The sequence below is a fragment of the Podarcis melisellensis genome, assembly GCF_964234715.1.
Source record: "Podarcis melisellensis genome assembly, chromosome: 17".
NCBI lineage: Eukaryota > Metazoa > Chordata > Lepidosauria > Squamata > Lacertidae > Podarcis > Podarcis melisellensis.
Genome location: NC_138534.1, coordinates 36,556,696 through 36,578,475, shown reverse-complemented (window position 1 = coordinate 36,578,475; position 21,780 = coordinate 36,556,696). Strand labels below are relative to the sequence as shown.

The following is a 21,780-nucleotide window of genomic DNA, read 5'->3' as shown; positions in this document are numbered from 1 at the left end:
TGAAGTTTGGGGCTTTGGAGAAGTGCATTCTTTGGTCCATGTCTTTAAATCTGAAATTTCCACTCAAAAATCATGATGACACCAAAGGGGAGCTGAGCCCACCTTCCAGTTCCCAGTGGCTGGGAATTAGAAGTGGGGAAAGTGCCGTTGTGCTAAGGTCCTGCTTGCAGGCTTTCCATGGTCCTCTGGTTGGCCACCACTCAGGTATTCTTTGAATGCAGAGCCGTTGATAAACTCTGAAACCAACCCACAGGATGCTATATTAGATGAATCCAACAGGGCCCTTCTTATGCTCCTGCTGAAAGGATTCCAAAAGGAGAGAGAACTGTGTTCCAGGGTCAAGGCAGGCAACACATGTGTGCTGGTCCCCAGTGGCGTAGTGTGAGGGGTGCAGGGGGGCCGGCCGCACCGGGCGCAACATCTGGGGGGCGCTCGCACTCGCAGTGCTAAAATCAGTGCTAAAATCCACAGATTAGGGGGCGCAAATTACTTGCCTTGCCCCGGGTGCTGACAACCCACGCTATGCCACTGCTGGTCCCGTGGGTTACTCGAGAGGCGAGGTCCAAGTCCGGTCCATGGTCAAAGGTGCAACATGGAGGCAGTCCATGGTAACTGAAGCTGGGTGCAGGGCAGGGAGTCGGGTGAAGTCAGGGACAGGCATGCAAGCAAGGAGCCAGGGTGGGTCAGGAACTCAGGCAGGAACTAACAACCAACAATGTTGCTCCCACAACTTGGGACTGGGGCTGGCCAGCTTTTATCTGCCCCGAGGCATAGGGTGGCCCTGATCCTCTGGTGACTCTCCTCTCCTGGCCTGGAGGCGAGCACTCCTCCTGTGGGAACTTAGTTCCTTCCGCCTCTCTGCCCTGAGCCTCTGCAGCTCAGGAGAGGCTGGAGGGTTACCGGACCCAGAGGCAACCTCAGCTTCCCCTGACGGGGCTGAGAGTGGAGCACCTGCAGGCAATGGGTCCTCCATCACCTCAGGAGCCAGAGCAGACTCAGCTGGTGCCTGCACCTGAGGATCCAGCACAGGTGAGGACCCTTCAGGCTCATGCCCCAGCCCCGGCTCAGCTGGTTCTGGAGGCGGGGAATCCTGTGCAGGCTGGGATTCCTCAGGTTCAGCATCTGAGTCCGAACCCCAGGCCATCACACCATCCTTAAAGTCTCATTCCATCACTCACTAAGGAATAAAGATGCAGAACTCCTGAACCTTTCAATGCAGCAGTTCCCAGAGTGTGTGGTCCCATGCCCTAAGGGGCAGTGGAATTACAGTGTGGGATGTAGCATCACTGAAGCAGTCAAGTACAACATTTTCCTGTTGCCTAGAGTGGACACACAAGGGAATGTGGCTCCAGACAGGGAGGACATCCTGTCATACCTGTTCTGGAGCCTCCTCCCCTTGTGTGTGACTACGTCGATGGGCGTGACTCTAGCAGACCCTGTAAAAGGGCTAGCCATGCAGCCATCTTCCCTTTTCCCATTTTATCCTTTTGGATTTCTCTCTCGGACCTCCTCTTCTGGCTCCTGGCTCATCCTTACAAAGGATGGAAGCCACAAAATCGAAAGTCTGAGGTCTAGCTCAGACTTCTTTTCTCTACAAATGTAACTGCTAACCACAAGATAAAGCCTGCCTTCAGATTACTGCTGTCAACTGAATGAAAGTAAAACTTGACTCTTACTTTTAAAGAATACTGTTGTGTGATTATTTTAAGAGGGAAATAAAAGGGGAAACTTACCAGGAACAATGTAGACTGGACAAGCCGGACTGGATTGCTTAATTTAAAGGATTCTAATGAATCATCAACTTGCTTCCAGCAATCTGCAGTGGAATGTGCTCTGCTGCTTGCTCACTAGCGTGAGTGAGGAGGGATTATATTTAATCAATATCCTTCCTTCCTCAACATTCCTACACATAGGGGGACACAAAGAGGCAAGGGGGTGGCAGGGGGATGCTGAAGGTGCACATGACTATATGAAAACCTGGTATCACTGGGTCAAATTAATCAATTTTGCTGTATTAAACCAACTAAATAGTTTTAACTGAATTTTTGAATAAATGTGCAATTAATCATTACTGTTTTGAATTTTATTGTGCTATTTTCTTCCTTACTGGGTCATGCAAACTATTCTGAATAATGCTTTTGGGTAGGGTAGAGGGCACTGTGGGTGAGTTTATGGAACCAAGCAGGGGTGTCCCCAAAAAGTTTGGGAAACCCTGTTTTAATAACTTAATACTCATAAGTCTTCATACATCTCAAGAAATGAAACTCAGGGTGGAGCTATGCAGAGAGGAACAGGTGTCAGCTAAGGGAGAAAATAGATGAAGTCCCAGCCTCAGTAGAATGTAGCTTTACTCCCCGCCCTGTAAATGAGAGGTACCCTTGTATTCCTATAGGGCAGTGATGGTCAAACTTGGCCCTCCAGCTGTTTTGGGACTACAACTCCCATCATCCTTAGCTAACAGGACCAGTGGTCAGGGATGGTGGGAATTGTAGTCCCCAAACAGCTGGAGGTCCATGTTTAGCCATCACTGCTATAGAGCAATGAAACCCCCTAAACCCTTCCCAAAGTCGGTGATCCACTCACCTTGACATGGATTCTGTCCTTCTGGGGAGAACATCCCTATGCGCAGTAGTCTATAGGGTCTTTGGACTATATTGCCCTTACACACCCATGAGACATTTTGTGAGGATGCTCAATTTGCAAAGGTGACTGTAGCACTGATTGGAAAGGAATGGACAGGAGAGCGTTCCATCTCTTTGCCCAATCAAAAGATTGCGAGGAGCCAGCAAAGACCTTGTAGCTCCCCTGAAGGATGCTGACCTCACATTCTGAGAACTGTGGTCTCATTTGCCCTGCGCTTCAAGGTCTGTCATTTCCCATTTCTGTGAATGCTATAAAAAGGAATGCTTTCTTCACGCTTATTAATTGGCTTTATCCTACCACGTGAGAATTAAGGCAGTATTTATAACTGGCCGGTGGCGATTCTGAAGTCATTGGGAGCATGAGTCATGTGTGATCCAAAGCGAGTTTTTAGCGTTTCTAATTTCATCTTCATTTAGTCCCTTGAAAATACAATTTGTCTTGCAATATGCTGTTTCAATAAAGCCAATTAGCGCGTCTGTGGTGCATCTGATTATCAAGAACCGTCCCTAACCTTTGGGAAATTGGAAGGACTTTGCGCGCCCCTTATGTGTGCCTTGCGATGCAATTATCTCATTACAAGCATATCCTCTGTCATTAGTGTCATTTATTAGTATTTTGCAGAATGCAGGAGAGGAAAATCCACAGAGGAGGGGCGGCGGGAAAGTAGAATCTACATGCATAAATCAATTTAAGAAGAGGCAGGGAACTAGATTCCATTCCTTCTCTTGGGTCCAGGCTGGGACTATAAGCAGTCATACATGGTATTGCATGCTCTGTGCTAGATACAGAGTACAAGCTATGAATGAAGAAGGTTCCAGGTTCCATTTTGGGCTGGGTGAGATTGCTGTCTGCAACCTAAAGCACATGACTTCCTCAAAGATTCTTGGGAACTGCTGTTTACCCCCTCGCAGAGCTACAATTCACATCATCCTAAACAAACGACAGTGGTACCTCAGTTGTCAAACTTAGTCCGTTCCAAAACCAAGGTGCGCTTTCCCATAGAAAGTAATGCAAAATGGCTGAACTGGATTCCACACAGTCGCAAAAGCGAAACAAAAAAGATATGCAAAAACGCAAAACAGATAGCAAAAACAGACAGACCTCAGCGTAACACTCAAAACGGAGGTGTGTCACTCAAAATGGAAGTGTGTCACTCAAATCGGAAGCATAACTCTCAAAATGGAGCACGTTTGGCTTCCGAAAAAAAGTTCACAAACTGGAACACTTACGGTACTTCCAGGTTTGCAGTGTTTGGGTTCCAAGTTGTTTGAGTACCAAGGCATTTGAGAACCAAGGTACCACTGTACATATCCCAGGAGTCTTTGGGAGAAGCCATGTGGTGTGTCTGCAATCTCATTTGAATTTCTCTCGCTTTTTCTCTCACCCTAACACCCCCACCCCCTCCCCCCAAAAATCCCTAAAAACAAATGGAGTAACAATCCAGGATACAAAATGTCCCATTTATTTTACTTAACCGAGGTGTCGGGAACCTCATAGCCTATCTGAGGATGAGATGAAGCCGTGGATGTTATCTCTGTGTGTGTTCAGGCCCCCGGGAGCCCTCTTCAGGCACGAACAGGAACCTGAATGTGCAACATCAATCTTTGCGATTGACAGAGAGCAGAACATCTCTAGATTAGAGATGACAACCAGCTGGAAAAATCAGCCTTGCTGGTTTGCAGGGTTTTTGCAACCCCAACCGTCCCATTCCTGCTGTCAAAGCAGGGGGAAAGGCAAAATCAACTTCATCATCTATTTTTCTGATGTTTCTGGACATATGTACAAAACAAATGCATATTGGGGCAATAGAGGAAGTGGCGTCTGGATGTTGTGCTATTTTAGAGGTGAGAAACCCTTTTCAGCCTCAGGGATACATTCGCTTTGGGCAACTTTACAGAGGCCAGAATGGAAACTGAGCAACACATGTAAATGTTCATCTTTGTACAGTAGCCTAGCTTCTGCATGCATTCACACACTTCTCTCTGTCCTCCTTCCAGACAAACAAGAGGTGTGGCCGGGGGAAAGGGGTGTGGCCTTGTTGAAGATATTCAATTGATCATTTGTTGTTTTTGACTAAAAGCCATTAAGTTTTTAATGTTTGAAGTTTTATTCTGTTTTTAATGTTCTGTTGAAAGCCACCCAGAGTGGCTGGGGGTCCACATTTGGTCCCTGGGTCAGATGTTCCCTACACTTGCTCTATATAAAATGGGGGCTTTATGAAAAAGGGTATTTTCTGTCTTGTTCATTGTAGAGATGCTTGGAGGACTTCATATTGCAGTCTTCTGCTTCTTATGTCAGTGCAAGCAATTCTACTTGCCAGGTGAAATTATTCCTCTCCCATCTGCTTCCTCCACGTGCTGCTCTGGGGACTCTCATGACCCTCTAAAGCAGAAATGTGGGGAGGAGAGGAGAAGGAGGAGGAGAGGGAGGAAGCCCTACGATGCTAACTGGAGTCTTCGCTCTGGTTTTTGTTAGTACACCAGGTTACTTGGATCCAGGCTGTAACTTCTAGAAATGCTTCAATTCTTCTAGAAATGGAGGTGCCATAAAGCCTCTCCTCCTGCCGGAGGGGAGGGGTTGTGATCTGAAGCCGTTCCCGTGCTTCGCAGGGGGTGTTCCGGCCCCTGCTTGCCATCATTGCTGCCACACCATGCTCCCCGGTCAGTCTTCCAATTGGAGGGAAGCTCAGGGGTGGGGGTTAGCCGCTCAAATGTGGCCGCGGCAGCTCTTTCCCCTCATTGCACTGCCGGGTTTCAATGGGTCACCCACCCTTCCCTTTAGTTCATCTCTTCGTTCTTGACCTTGCTATGGACCTCTGGTTGGTCGCCTTGGTTGCCCAAGGGGCCTGGTAGGAATTTTTACCCAATTGGCAAATTGGCACCAGCCACTTGGTTTTTCGCCCTCTCTTGTTCTCCTATAATGACAATGGCACCCACCTGAGAGGTGCCAGAACTGAGTTCTGGTGAGTTCCAGCTGGGGGGGGAACTGGCTGGAGGTGGGGTGTTCTGAAGTATTTGTGTGCACATTTCCAACATTCCCCCACATCCTACCCCTTGAAAAAAATCTCCAGACCCTGGCTATGAGTAGAATGGAAACATCTCATTGCAACCAAATCATTATTTCGATTACAATTGTTTATATGCTCCTAAGCCCCTTTAAAAAAAAGGAAGGGACTGGATAATAACTAGTTTGCAGGCTGACCCAGATTCCACTCGTATAAATTCATTAAGACCCTAGTCACTCCTATTTGTCCTGGGGCTTTGCATCCGCAAGTGCTATCATTTCCTTTCATCTTTCACATTCTCTCTCCGTTTTTGTGTCCCCGGAGATTGCAAATCCTTGGCGCCTTTAGTAGCACCATTAATCCGATTTTTGTTTCTCGCCATTAGAAGTCAGTCAGTTTTGCCCTCCTTGAGATCCTGTCGGCGCTCAAGCTTTCTCCTGACATGCAGTGCCATTTTCTATGTTGCATGCTAATGATTTATATTTTTCCTCTTCAGGTATGTTTTTCTAAGGGTGTGGCAATGCCACAAGATGAGAAGAATTATTTCGTTAGTTAGTTAGATTTATATATAAGAAAACATTGGAGCGTTGGACGAGAACCACAAGGGTCATCTAGTCCAACCCCCTGCAATGCAGGAATATTTTTTCCCCAACTGGGGTTCAGACCCATGACCCTGGGATTAAGAGTCTCATGCTCTACCAACTGAGCTATAAAGTACAATAAGGTAAAGGGACCCCTGACCATTAGGTCCAGTCGTGACCGACTCTGGGGTTGCGGCGCTCATCTCGCTTTACTGGCCAAGGGAGCCGGCGCACAGCTTCTGGGTCATGTGGCCAGCATGACTAAGCTGCTTCTGGTGAACCAGAGCAGCGCAAGGAAACACTGTTTACCTTCCCGCCAGAGTGGTACCTATTTATCTACTTGCACTTTGATGTACTTTCGAACTGTTGGGTTGGCAGGAGCAGGGACTGAGCAACGGGAGCTCACCCCGTTGCGGGGATTCAAACCGCCAACCTCCTGATCGGCAAGTCCTAGGCTCTGTGGTTTAACCCACAGCACCGCCTGCATCCCTACGTTATGCATTATTTTACCAATATTCCTCACAGTCTTTTAAGAGGTAATTAATACAGATAATCAGGAAGTGTCTACTTTATACTAATACGTGCAACATGCTTTGTATTGAAGTGTCTGCTTTAAAGTGTCTACTTTATTCTGACTTTATACTAATACATGCATCTTGCCTTTGCTTTGAAGTTTAGCAATGTAATTTTTGACAGCCATTGGCCAATCAATACCAGGCAGGGTGTGAGGTCTGACTGAAATATACCACAATTCTAACCAGTTGCCTTTTTTTTCTTAGTCCATTTCCCCCTGAAAGCCTTTTGTTGACGGAGCATTTGTATAATAGCCTAGCTTTTTAAGACCTTGCTGAGGGAAGCACAATTGCTTTCAAGCTGCTTCCAGTGACCCTGCAGTAAATAGTAGCAGGTTGTAAAAGGCAGAAGGCAAGGAAGATTTTCATTGCTCCGGGGAGCTGTGGCAAATGAAAGGCTTAGAGCAGTGAAATCTCTTCCACAGGATCTGAAGAGAGCTGGCTTCTCAGTCACATGTTTACACCATCTATGTGGCAGCATCTGCCTATCTTATAAGGCAACCTTTAGAAAGCTCATGGTAACAAGGTCTGCCTTGTATAGACTCAGAATAAGGCAGCTCCCTATGGTCCCGTGCATGTCTCAGACATCTGTGAAATAAGTCATAACCCTCACATAAATTGTAAAATAACATAAATTGTCTACCAGCTTCATCTGGTACACTGGCTGAGACCCTGAATGGGGTAAGTGTGCCCCTGAAGGACCAGGTGTGCAGCCTGGGAGTCATTTTGGATTCACAGCTGTCCATGGAGGTGCAGGTCAATTCTGTGTCCAGGGCAGCTGTCTACCAGCTCTATCTGGTATGCAGACTGAGACCCTACCTACCCGCTGACTGTCTTGCCAAAGTGGTGCATGCTCCGGTTATCTCCTGCTTGGACTACTGCAATGCACTCTATGTGGGGCAACTTTGAAGGTGACCCAGAAACGACAACTAATACAGAATGCAGCAGCTAGACTGGTGACTGGGAGTGGCCACTGAGACCATATAACACCAGTCCTAAAACATCTACATTGGCTCCAGTACATTTCTGAGCACAATTCAAAGTGTTAAATCTGACCTTTAAAGCCCTAAATAGCTTCGGTCCTGTATCCCTGAAGGAGCGTCTCCACTCCCATTGTTCAGCCCAGACACTGAGGTCCAGCTCCCAGGGCCTTCTGGCGGTTCCCTCACTGCGAGAAATGAGATCACAGGGAACCAGGCAGAGGGCCTTCTCAGTAGCGGCGTCCATCCTGTGGAACGCCCTCCCATCAGACGTCAAACAGAGAAACAACTATTTGACTTTTAGAAGACATCTGAAGGCAGCCCTGTTTAGGGAAATTTTTAATGTTTGATGTTCTAGGTGTTTAATGTTTTAATTTGTTGAAGGTCGCCCCAAGTGGCTAAGGAACCCAGTTAGATGAGCGGCAAATAAATAATAAATAATTATTACGACTATTCAATAAAACATTGGTGACTATTCAATAAAACATTGGTAAGATCTGCATTCCTTTCTGGGCATTGTGGCTCAACATAGATGTGGGCAACATGGAATTGATTCAGTGGGAAGTGACAAAAGTAGGTTAGGAAGGCAAGTTATCGCTAAGTGCCAGAACCCCCTTGCCTGGGGTAGCATCTTTCTTGACGTGAAAGAAGCATTGTAAGTGCTGCATAAGCTACACTGCTCCAAGCAAGAACATGACTAAAAGCAAAAAAGGGAAAAAAGTAGTGGGGTGAAGTGTTAGAACTGAGGTTTCTCCGAGTTAAAATGTGGCTAAAATTGATGGGAATTTTTCTGACGTTATGGGAGAGCCAAGCCATTTGCTCCCTCGTTTTTAAACAATCAAATAAACTTCCCTCTTCCCTGTTATGGGTGTGTCTTCCAACATGTGATGAGAGCCAATAGGGCCTTCATCCTGGCATGGAAAGAAAAGAAAAAGGAGGCTGTTAAGTTGTGGGTGAACATATCAGACGACACAGCGATTCTTCATTCAGCTCTTGTTTCTTCACAGGCCAGAACAGAACTGAACTGAAGGGTTCCGCCAGCCTGCTTGTATAGAGCTCCACTACAATGCAACAGTAACCACTTTCTGTAACTATCCAATCACTGAACGTCACTTTCAATCCCTTATTTGCATATGTGGACCTGAGTGAAAACTATCTACAGTATCCCCCTGCTGGCCCAGGGTGAGAACTTCAGTACATAACAGAGCCATTCTATTAAAGGAGGGCTTTTATTTTTATTATGTTTTATAATCTGAGAAAAGAAAAGGCTTTGCCCTCAAGATGCCATTTGTTCCTTGAAAGTTAAATCACAATGAAGCCCCAAGTCAGATCACTGAATAGCCGACGTGTGGCTCAGGCTGCACACACTGTGTACATTTAAAGGGTATTTCAGGTGCATGGCTTTCCCCCCAAGAATCCTGGATTTGATGCTCCTGCTGCAGCTTCTCCTCCTCACAAGCTTATCTGCTGCCTCATCCCTCTCAGTAACCAGCAGGGATCTTCAAGGGTTGGGCAGCCAGGTGAGCAATGCGGCCCAGCCTGTCCCACCGCTGCTACTGTGGCTCTGACACCAGTTTATATCTTTGACTTTCACTCTACCACCCACATTGATTCCCCAAAGTCTTCTAAAACCACGTTGTCGTGTTGGAATCACAAGGAGTTTCCTGCGACAGCAGAACTGATCACCTCATTACTGTTGCTAACTTTCACCACCCATCGGTTTCCATCGTCCCCACAAAGTGATTTCTATTTCTGTCAAATGGTTTTTATTTCTCTAATGAAGCTGAGGAACTAAAAGCAAATAGATTGGCCCGTTAAAAAACAACAAAGCAACCTAATGAGTAAAATGGCTGTTAATTAGATGCTAAGTTTAGCTTTCTCGCCATAGATTTGAGCAGGAGAGGCAGATTTCTGTATTCTCAGAAGCTGCTCTGTTTTTCAGAGAGTGGTCCAAGGGACGCAAACGACGGGTCCCATCATAAAGTTCATGCCGTTTAGCAGCAATAACTTTCTGTTTTTTATTGTTTCATTTATATCTCGACCTTCCAGTAAAGAAACATCACTCAGGCTGTGGGAGTCATAAAGCCATGGCAGAGGCTTGTAATACTGCAGGGTGCCCCCTGACCTCGGCTGACCAGCACTCTGTGCCTTACAATGAATTAGAATGTATTGACCTTAAATGGAGTTGTGTTTCCTCTGGGCAGTGATGACCTTATATGGTGATGGGCGTAATAAAAGCCTTGACCGGATGAGGTAACGTGAGACATTGGGAAACGGCCATGCGGCAGGAGAGAACAAAGGAGAAAAAATCGGAGGAGAGCAGAGAGAGGAGCTGCTCTTACCATCATGAAAATATAGCTGGCTCTCTGTGTCTTTTTTCTATGCTAAGCACCATCTAATGACGGCTGGATTTCCGTCATCAGGCAGCATACAACATATGATGTTATTTCATGGGCTGGTAGGACGCGGAGGAATGGTGCGAGGAACTAGCTGGGGAACCACCAAGGGAAGAAGGCTCAGAGCCCAGAGATTGCTGGGGGTATGACAGTGAGTGTTCAGAGGGAGAAGAGGCAGAAGACTGGGAGGAGGAGGAGGTGTTAGAAGCTGAAGAGGTAACTGGGCTTAGTGAGCTGGGAGATTCAGTGTCAGAGTGGAGTCCAGAATCAGAGGCAGAAGCTGAAGTAGGTGAGAGGGAAGGAGGAAGTCAAGAGGCAGAGATGAGTCAGGCTGGTGAAGAGTCATGAGAGTCGATGATACCTTGGGGAAGAGGTTTCCGTTATAATATACAATTGTCAGCATGGGGAAAGTTATGGAAAGAGGATTTGAAGTTTACTGCCTGCTGTTCGTTGAGAGAAATTGTATGAAAATGATGTATTGTTGGTACCTGACTCCGAGTAAAATTGCCAAAATGTAAAAGTAAAGGAGGTACCTTTTATCATAGGTTGAGGTCTTGAGGAGTGGTAAAAGCTTTCTGGGAAATAATGTATAATGAATTATTATTATTATTATTATTATTATTATTATTATTATTATTATTATTATTATACTATTGATACCCCACCCATCTGACTGGGTTGCCCCAGCTACTCTGGGAGGCTTCCAACATATTCAGATGTCTTATAAAGGTTGTATAGTTTTTTATCTCCTTGGATCATGACTCCATACCCTCCAACATTTCTCCAATGAATATAGGTATGTCCTAAGGGAAAGCCGGACATTCCAGGATCAGATCAGAAACTGGCATGGCTTCTGTGGGTCTGCAACTGTCCCTGGAAAATAGGGACACTTGGAGGGTCTGTGAGGATAATGTGGAAGTCAGAGTGGAAATCTGGGTTGATATAAATCCTGTTTGCAGGACACACCTACATTATGAGGGCATTCCACCCACACCATACATTGAAAGCACACCCAGTGTATATTTAAAGCACGTGACTCCCCACCCCCAGAAAATAATCCTGAGATCTGTCATTTACCCCTCAGGGAGCAGCAATTCCCAGCACCCTGGACAAACTACATTTCCCAGGGTTCTTTTTGTTGGGGCATTTACTTTAAATTCACATTGGATGTGCTTTCAATGTTTGGTGTGGATCTCCTAGTGTCAGTCGGTTTACCTAAGGACTTGCAAGCAGGATACACAAGCACACCGTTCCGTGCACTCCTGGTGGGGGGGGGGGAGCTGTTTTTCCAGCAAGTTGGCCTAAGTAGATCTTTAATTAATACAAATCCTTGGAAGGGAGTTAATTAAAGAAAGTTAATAACGGCTGCTGACAAATTGATCTATTTGGCTGAAGAGGAAAGTAGCAGTAGTTTACTATGTGGCTGGTTGGCTTTGTTTTGTTTTTTCTTTCCCCAAGCCACAAACAATTTTGTCATTTAACAGCCCTGTGTCATTTGCTACTTGGGATCCCATGGGGAACGAGAGCAAACTACCCTGTTTCTCAGACCAGGAAGCTTTGACATCCTCCTCTCAGCTCTTGGCAGCATGTAAGAACTGGGGGAAAGATCAGAAATTGGTCTGTTCTGCTCCCAGTAACAAATGACAGAGACAGGGAAGGCCAGCTCATATCTTCCTATTAATAAATTGTTCAAAGGGATCTATTTCTAGCTTGTGTGTCCAGCTTAGTTTAATTTCCCTAGTGACAAAGCCATCAGTTCCCTGGGTGACTATTAAACCTAGTATACACGTTTGTCATGACCATGTTACAGTGAAGCCAATGGCACAGTGGTATCTTGGTTTTCGAATGTAATCCGTTCCAGAAGACCGTTCAAGTTCTAAACCTTCAAAAACTGAGGCGCGGTTTCCCAGCCAACAGGACTCAAAGCCAACAGGATCTTTCACTCAGTGGAAGTCACCTCAGAAGTTCGACTTCTGAGATGCGTTTGAAAACTGAAGCATTTACTTCTGGGTTTGCGGCGTTCAACAACCGAAATGTTCGTCAACGGAGATGATCAAAAACCAGGGTACCACTGTATTTGTGGTTAGCGCTGAACCAAGCTACACATTTCACAGCCCCAAGGTTTAGCTGATTCAGCAAGCCTGCAGGTGGTTCAGAGCCTTCACTTGACTTTGCAAACATTTACAAGACAAAAAATAAAATAAAAAAAATCATGGTGTGGCCAGGCAAAATGATCCCACTAAATGATTAAAAAGAGCAGGGCATCAAATCTGTGAAACAAGAAGGTTCTGAAGCTGTGGTTGAAACCGTTATGTAACTGTGGTGTTTCAAAAGCAAAATAGCATACCTGGAGGCCAAGATCTCAATGAATTTTTTTAAGGAGGGGTAAATCCCATGGAGTATATTATTATTATTATTATTATTATTATTATTATTATTATTATGCATAAAAGTAACCTGCAAAAAATGTTGCAGCACAGTGTGCTGCTGTTACCCCAGTCTCTCCAGTCTATCCCACTTCCCAGTTTTTTTGTTGCTCTCCATTTCCAAGTCAGGCTATGTAGACATTAAAAGGGACAAGGGAGGCGCTGTGGTCCAAACCACTGAGCCTCTTGGGCTTTGAGATTGGAAGGTTGGAGGTTCAAATCCCCACAACAGGGTGAGCTCCTGTTGCTCTGTCCCAGCTCCTGCCAATCTAGCAGTTTGAAAGCACACCAGTGCAAGTATATAAACAGGTACCACTCCGGCAGGAAGGTAAATGGCGTTTCCATGTGCTGTAGTTTCAGTCATGGTGTCCCATTGTGCCAGAAGTGGTTTAGTCATGCTGGTCACGACCCATAAAGCTGTCTGTGGACAAACGCCGGCTCCCTCGGCCTGAAGCGAGCTGAGCGCCATGACCCCATAGTTGCCTTTGACTGGATCCTTAACCTTTTTTTAAAAAAAAACCTTTTTATGTAGACATTAGCAGCTTGAGATACAGCAAGGTTGTTTTGCCCCACTTATTTTTCAAGTTGCATTCTTATGCTGCAGTAATTGACAGAGAGGGGACGGACTTCCTTCTCCCGATGAACATTACCCAATTAGTTTCCCTGTGCCCAGAGGCACCAAGTTCCACCCGACATGGGGAGGGGGACTCATCGCTTGTGCATGACATCACATGTGCGACACACACGTGTGACATCATGTGCATTGGGAGGAGGCCATAAGCCCTGATGAGGCCCAATGCCAAGGGAAGGCTCGGCTGCACCTGGCCCCTCAAGACTGGGGTGGGGGCCCAGCCCCACTACTTTGTGGGGGCGCTGAGTAGAGTTGGCGCCTGCACCAGACCCCAATTAACTGAAACTGTCATCTGCACATGCACTGGCTTTTACACACATGCAATGTCTACCAGAACTGTATACACCTCAACTTAAACAAAGCTTCCATTTTTTAATATGATGGAAACTGGTTTGAAGGAAAGCACATCAAATTGGGGTACTTCTCAAGAAGCTGAGCTTCAAACATCAGGGGTGAGAGTGTGCTGGATCCAGGGTAGACAGTAATATATACACAGCCTCAGTCAACCACTGAACATAGAACACATTGGGCTATTCAGAGGGTTTACCCCTTAGGGCTTTCCCCCCAGATTTCTGTACTTCTGCAAAGCTCCACAATCTCCAGAACCTGCTGCTACCTCCATCTCACTCATGCCTGGTACCGTTTTGCGTACATGTGCAGAGGGAATGATAAAACCAGGCTGTTCTGTCACATTGCAGTACAGTGGGAGATGCATCATCATGAAACATGCACGAGCAAATGGAGCAGGAACAAATGCAGCATATTGGATAGCTGGAAAAGAAATCTGGTTTTTCTTACTCCCAGGAGGAATACATCTCTACGTTTTGTTAAACATTAAGGAGCTGTAATCAGTGGTATTTGACATCCTGGAAAATCAGTAAAATCTATAAAAGAGGAGGTGGTAAGTGACAATTTTGGCACTCTGATAGAGGAGGTTTCCATCGTATGTGGTGAGAAATAGTAGTAAACACTCTTGGCAAAATATTTTGTTCAGAGTCACTTCTCTATATTTTGGGTGTTGCTCAAAGCAGCTAGAGCAACATTAGCCAAGGCACTGAAAAGAAAAGAAAAGAAAAGAAAAGAAAAGAGAAAACTGACTGGCTTAGCAAAGTTTGGCCTCTCTGTAATCTAGGTAAGGAGAAAGTCTGTTAAAAATGAGTTAACAATTATCAAATAACCTGTAAATGTAGAAGTCCTTTTCACAATATATTTTATGAGACTTTCAGAATGGTTTCCAATGCAGAAAATGGACATATGAATTTGGTGGGATTATGTTCCAATATGATATAGTTTGCTATAATTTATGTTACTGATTGTTCTTCACTTGTAATGTTTGCATTCTGATAACACCAATGTGATCTGCAACACAATTGTTACAGTATATCTTCCAATCCCAAGAAATGTGTTTCTGTTCAAGACAGAAGGCAGAAAGCCTGTTTGCCTCCTGTCATCAGTAAACATCCAGAACAACAGTGGCCGGATCTAGACACATAAAAAAAATATTCAGGGAAACATGTTCTAAACCTCATAATGGGAAATCACATGCCAAAAGATGGAACTCTACAGCGCCATCTAGTGTCATAGTGTTATAACACATTTAAAACCCTTTTTTCTGATGTAAAGGTACAGTGGCACCTCAGGTTACATACACTTCAGGTTACAGACTCCACTAACCCAGAAATAGTGCTTCAGATTAAGAACTTTGCTTCAGGATGAGAACAGAAATCATGCTCCAGCAGCTCGGCAGCAGCAGGAGGCCCCATTAGCTAAAGTGGTGCTTCAGGTTAAGAACAGTTTCAGGTTAAGAATGGACCTCTGGAACGAATTAAGTACTTATCCCGAGGTACCACTGTAAAGGTAAAGGAACCCCTGATCATTAGGTCCGAGGGAGCCAGTGTACACCTTCCGGGTTATGTGGCCAGCATGACTAAGCCGCTTCTGGTGAACCGGAGCAGCGCATGGAAACGCCGTTAACCTTCCCCACCGGAGCGGTACCTATTTATCTACTTGCACTTTGAGGTACTTTCGAACTGCTAGGTTGGCAGGAGCAGGGACCGAGCAAGGGGAGCTCACCCCGTCGTGGGGATTCGAACTGCCGACCTTCTGATTGGCAAGTCCTAGGCTCTGTGGTTTAACCCACAGCGCCACCCGCGTCCCTGATGTGGCTGAGTCCAAAGTCAGGCTCAAGCAATTATGAGGGCGCTGAGTGTAGGCTAGCCTTTGTATGTTGTCCTTGAGTAAGATCCACTCATCACCTGGGGTTCCATAACTCGCCTAATAATAATAAACCGGAAGCCCTATGAGATAAAGTTCCAAAACCATAAAAAGTAGTTTAGGTCTTGGATAAAAAGAAAAATGAAAGGCTTCATAATTCACTGTGCACATGGATATGGAACAACAACCCACCCATTTCAGTGGGGTTTCAATCTTTTCTATGAAATGTAATCTCTTTTCCATCTTTCTTTTTTGAAAATATTTTTATTAATTTTCAGTTACAAAAATCCAATAAATGCCGCATTGTACCAAATTACCATTCCAATTCCAGTATCAATCAATTAAAAAGCTAAGTACACATTTTAGATGGCCCCCTGCGTGCTAGATTTCAAGGTAAGATAATTTCATTTAATTCTCCTTCCAGAGCCTTATTTAATCTAATAACATTTCAATCTCCATCATAATCCCTTATACAACAGCTACGTTTTTAACTTCCATCCGTATTAACACATTTAATAATTTGTATTCCTGCAAGCAAAGTTCTATGTCCCTTATTGTTCCTGGGTGTGATATTTTATATTTGTGTTTATTTATTTTGTCCATATTGTTTCTTTTTGTCCTCATAAAACATTGTGTCTTCATTCTTCCTGGTTTCCATCATGCCCTGCGCAACATCACTGTTTCCACTATCTCCGTTTCTGGAGAGTGAGGCTCTAATTACAACTGAGTCATTGTTCCACGCTTTTTCAAGTCTAGGAAATGGGTAATCTGGCACCCTGACAAAGCCTTGGAGAGTCTCCAGCTTTTGTATCGCCAACCAACTCTCAAAATAATGACCTGGCATCCCACCAAAGCCTTGGCACGTCTTCTCCGCTAAAGCAGTAATACAGTGAAAATTAACTCTGTTCAATTGTTTAAAATCCATTTCAATTTTCACACACATTTCTATTCTGCATTGTAATTCATAACTATAACCCCATTCTCTTTTATTTTCTCTTGCCATTTATTAAAACTGGTTAGCATTCAAGGATGGGGGGGTTGTCGAGTCATTTATGTAACAAACAAGATATATATAAAAAGGAAGCTGAAGTCTCCCCCCGCCCCACGTACCATCTTTTGCATCAAAGGAAGTCTTCTTTCCAGTTCAAATCTTTACACCTTTGTAGCTGTTTCAATTTGGCAGTTTTTGATCTTGTCCCATCATTACCAGCATGCGTCTGTACATTAATCTTAATTAAACTCTTAATGAACAGAAGAACCGCTGCTTCTTAATGGCAGACTTAGTAACCCTCTAAGCGTTTTTGCATTCAGAGCCTCCCTGCCTCTCAGATTCCATGTTGGAGCGAAAGCCAGGTACTGAGACGATCTGAGAGTGAAGCTTTCTCCCCCGCCGACCCTCAATCATCTTTGTTTGTTCCTTCACCTACGATCTCCCGTTGTCTTGGGAGCTGCGCCATTAAGGCAACCAAAACCGGAAGCCCTATGAGATATAATCTCAATGTGAATATCATTGCAGCCATGCGGCCCAGTGCTTACTCCAAAGTCATCCCTGTTTTCTTCCAACAGTATTCAGTAGAATTTACTTCCAGCAAGCATGCTTCATATTGCAGCCATATAATATATATTAGTTTTCTAAATTATGACAAATCGATCCTAATTATTAAGATTTAATACAATTTAAAAAATAATAATTAGGTTTCCCACTCCTGTTACAAACATATGTCCGTTGCTTCCTGATGATGATGCTACTTCATTCTTCTTTAATCACCTTCTCATCCTTCTATTAATTTTAATCCATTTGCTAAGCTGATCTTTCTTGTTCCCTTGCAATCAGCACCTTTGTTGTTTTACAAATATATAAATATCCATTTCATGCATGTAGTCCTTCCAGCACTCTGTTCCCAGACCTGGAGTGTAGAGATAATTTATTGCCACCGTCCTTTGTCCATTCACATTCCACTCCTTTGAAAACATTCCTTCCATTGTTCAAGGACTTGCTGGGCTATAAATAACTCCCCGACAAGATGCCTGCTCCGCCATTTATCTCCGCCATTAAAATTCTGGGGGTTATTTTCCTCAGCCCGCAGTTAAAAAACAAAGTCACATATATAAACTCCTGCCAGATGTAATTAGCAGTCCTTCACCTTGCCAAATTCCTCTCTCCTCCACTCCTGGCCCAGTCCAAATATGATTTGAATTGCGTCCATTCAACCTCAGTCAAAAGGGGAGGGTATGGAAAATCCTTGCAGCAGCCGGAACAGAAGGGGGAGGCAAGGTAATGTTTGCTATTTCGTGATTTCCAAATGGTCTTTTCCCCCCCTTGACCTCCCCTGCAAAATGAAAGAATTGTGTGCAGTCATGATGTTATTCTGTCTGATACTGAGGGAAAAAAAGGGGAGCCACTGATTTATGCTCTACAAAGGGTTTTACAATGTTTTTTTTTCCAGATTGCAGCCTTAAACATCTAAAATGGGGTTTCCCAAACTTGGGTCTCCAGCTGTTTTTGGGACTACAAGTCCCATCATCCATGACCACAGGTCCTGCTAGCCAAACCATCGGAGAGCTACAGTACCTGTTGAGGTATGTTTTATTTCAGTTGGGGCAGATGAAAGTGTCTTCAGGTGCACCTTAGCATTTATTCTCCCTGCGCTCTTCCCAGTTAGCATTCCTTCTCATGACCTGTCTGTCTGTCTCCAGGCACTGTGGCTGCCTGCAAAGGATTCCAACGTGGCAGGGTTAATGTTGCCAGTCTTCATGTCACATTTGCAGACATCTTTATGACGCATAGTTGGTCTGCCAACAGGCCTAGTGCCTGAATACAACTCCCCGTGGAGCACGTCCTTAGGGGTTCTGCCATCTTCTATTCTGTGTACATGATCAGGCCAGAGAAGACATCACTGAGACAGGAGTGTGGACATGCTGGGAACGTGGACTTGGGAGAGCACATCTTTGTTTGAGACTCTGTCCTGCAAAGTCTTCCTTACATCCATCAGACGCAACATCTCAATGCCTTCCACATGCACTGTGTCAGAAAAGAAGAACAAAAGACCCCGAATTAAAGAGGAGTGTACCATTGTAACATAAGACAGAATAGCCACAGACCTACATGCAATTACTAGTATTGACATTTACCTACAGATCAGATGGCTAAGGGTTTCCTTATGATTCTTCTAAAAAAAATTCTTCTAAAATTCTTCTGACAGAAGGTACCGTACTTTTCCATCTATAAGACACCCCCTTGTATAAGATGCCCTCTATTTTGGGGGACTCAAATTTAAGAAAACGGGGTGTGGAGATGCCTCAGAGGTGTTGAGCTTTTTTGAGGGGGATTGACCAGAGTTTTACAGCTTTTGGGGGGCAAATTGCCAAAAATTGCCCACTTGCCACAGCAATAGCGAATCACAAACAGACCCTTCCCAAGCAAAAAAAAATTTCTTACACACATCCCAGAACAGCAGCCACCAATCATGGCAGCGACAGCCTATCCGCAGGAGTGTTTGCTGCAGAAACCAATCACCAACCCAATTAGAGAAGCGGCAGCCAATCCAAAGCAGCCCTTCTAGCAGCCAACAATCGTTGATGACAAGCTCTTGCTCGAAGCTGCAGCCAATCACCTGTCCATCCCTTTCACTATCCATGTATAAGACAAGGCACATTTCGGAACATAATTTTAGAGTAAAAAACCCTTGTCTTACACACAGAAAAGTACGGTATATATTTTATGCTTTGGGTCCAGGACATTTCCAGTAGAATTATTGCTTTCTTCATTTTCACATGCATTCTGTGCTGTAATTATTAGAAAGCAAAATTTAGTGACTGCAGCAAGGACTAGTTTGATTGACTGGAGTATTAATTTCTTACCTCTCAGCTGTTCCTGATTCCTTTCAATCTAGATGAAAACACCTGGGCTGTTAAAATTCCTGTAGACAAATCTACCTCTTGGCTTCATAAGACAGTTGGATTGATTTCATGGATTGTCTTCAATATTTTAAAATATAATCTTTCCCTCTCAAGTATTCATTAGATGCAGTGGCAGCTGGTGTTGACTGGAGCTGGCAGGAAGGAGGACAGTGCAGAGATCAGTTAGTTAAAGGCAGGTGGGACCTGGACAATGGAGGAACCAGAAGTGTCACAAAGGGGCAAGAGGAAGTATGGATAAGCTCTGTAGAAAGAGAGCAAAGCTGGGGGATGATTAGTGTGGTTAATGGAGAAAAGAAAACAAGGCTCAGATAGAGGACTGGGGGCTAAGAGAAGGCTGATGATGGGTCTCAGCTGTCTAGAACATACACCAGAAGAACAGAGAGAGTGATGATTTTAGCATGGCTGATGCCAAGGTAGAGATTGGGCTGTTGTGAGGGATTGGCTTGCTGGGCGGTCTGTTTCATCCTTGGGCATCCCCACCAGGTTCCCCTGATAAGGTGAAGAGTAGCCACTGGAGGAGATTGTATCTTTAAAGAATGGGCATATTACAGCTCCTTTAAAATTGGAAAATTCCTTTTCAACCTGCAAGAAGACATCGTAATGAACAAGGAACTTTAAACACTGATATTTTCAGTTATTGGTTTGAGAAGAAAACTATAGATACAAAGAAAAGGAAGCAAAGTACCTATCTTTTGGGGGGCAGGGAGACATCTTCAAGACCTACCAGAGATGCTCTTCTTTGATGCTTCATACATCACTCTTCCTGCAAGAGTGCAACTTACATTTTGTACATTATGCTAGACCTCTGGTTACGAAATTGTTTCTTGATCCTGCAGATATCTTTGTAGTTGTTTGAGCTCTCTCTTTGAAGAATGGGCAGATTACAGTTCTGTTTAATGCAGAAAATCTCCTTTCCAATCTGCAGAGAAGTTACTCTATGGTCAAACAAGTATGTACATGTCATAGATTTCTCCAGTAAGGAAAAATGACCAATACAAGTTACCTCCTTTAGACCTACCTGCATGTTGGCAATGCCCATCTGTGATGTTTTCTGCTTCTCTTCTTAAAGCAGTGCAGCACCTTTCATTTCTTCTGTCACATATTAGTTCTTATTAGTTGCTTTCCTGCTTGATCCTACTGAAAACAAGGCTTTTCCTTAAACTTTTCAACTCTTTTTTCGAGAATAGAAGGATTATAGATCTTTTTAAATTGGAATGCCCATTTCAAATCTGCAAAAAAGCCACTTGATGATCAAATAAACATTTTTGCATTGTCAGTTTCTCCGGTGATTAGCCAGGTCAGCCAGCAAACAAAAGGATACGTATTTGCAGTAGCCCCTTTGGACTTACCTGCGTGGCAATAACACTTACCTGAGAACTTTTATGCTTCTCAAGGCAGGGTAGCACGCTCAGTTTCTTACATCACATCAGTTTATTTAAACTTAGTTTCTTTCCTGTGGTTTTTTTTTAAGGATTTCTTTTTGCTTTCCAGCACTCTTTCAAGGATAGATTGCAGTTCCTTTTAATTGGGAAGATCCCTTTCAAATCTGCATAGAAATTACCAAATGATCAAATAAATGTTCGTCTGTTTGTAGCTGTCTCCAGTGATTAGGTTGTATAGACAGAGAAAGACAAACAAGCCAAGAAGTTGCTTTCTTTTCCATTTTGGAAGTACCTCTTAAATACTTACTGCGCCAGTGAGGTTAACTTCTCTGTTCTTGATGCATGTTATTATATTCCTTACCCCTGATCATATTTTCATTCATTTGTTACTTAAGCTTTCTTAAGCTTGCCATAAACTAGATTTTATAGCTTTCCAATACAAATGCTCAAAGGTCTATATTGCTGCCAGTTTTCCTTAGTTTTCCACCTTGTATATATACGTATGTTTGTAGGCCTCATATCATATAATTTCATTCATTTGTTAAGGATCTGTTGCTTTCTTGAGCTTGCCATAAACTAGATTCCATAGCTTTCTAAAACAAATGCTCAAAGCTCTTTATTGCTGCCAGTTTTACTGTACAGTAGTTTTCTACCCTGTATATATACATATATGTTTGTAGCCCATGGCATTATCTTCCCTGGTGAATTATCAGCATCAGTATCAGAATCTCTGAATCAATTCCTATGAAAGTTCTCAAAGCAATTTCACAGCATAAGAAAAACATAGAGAAAAATAGTTAAAACAATTGTATCTAAAAAACAATTTTGAATCATTACAGATACCGACTAGGATTTATTTATTTTTAAGTATGATTTCCCCCTTTGTAAGCAAGCCTTGACAAAGTAATATTTAGGAAGCCAAGCAAATAAATGAACTGACAGGGTGTGGCGTTTAGAGACTCAATTGCTCACCTCAAACTCTGGAGTGCTTCATCTCAGTCCCCTTCAGAATATGCCATTTCTTGCGCTA

The 21,780-nt window shown here is 44.0% G+C and overlaps 1 long non-coding RNA gene across 1 annotated transcript; it reads right to left on the bottom strand.

Annotated features, from left to right (window-relative positions):
- Positions 1–17,764: 17,764 nt before the first annotated feature.
- LOC309360339 lies at positions 17,765–21,120 on the bottom strand. The gene is made up of 2 exons (XR_014164009.1): positions 19,309–21,120; positions 17,765–18,469 (listed from the first exon to the last, which is right to left on the bottom strand). It is a non-coding gene; the product is annotated as an uncharacterized lncRNA (long non-coding RNA).
- Positions 21,121–21,780: the final 660 nt, after the last annotated feature.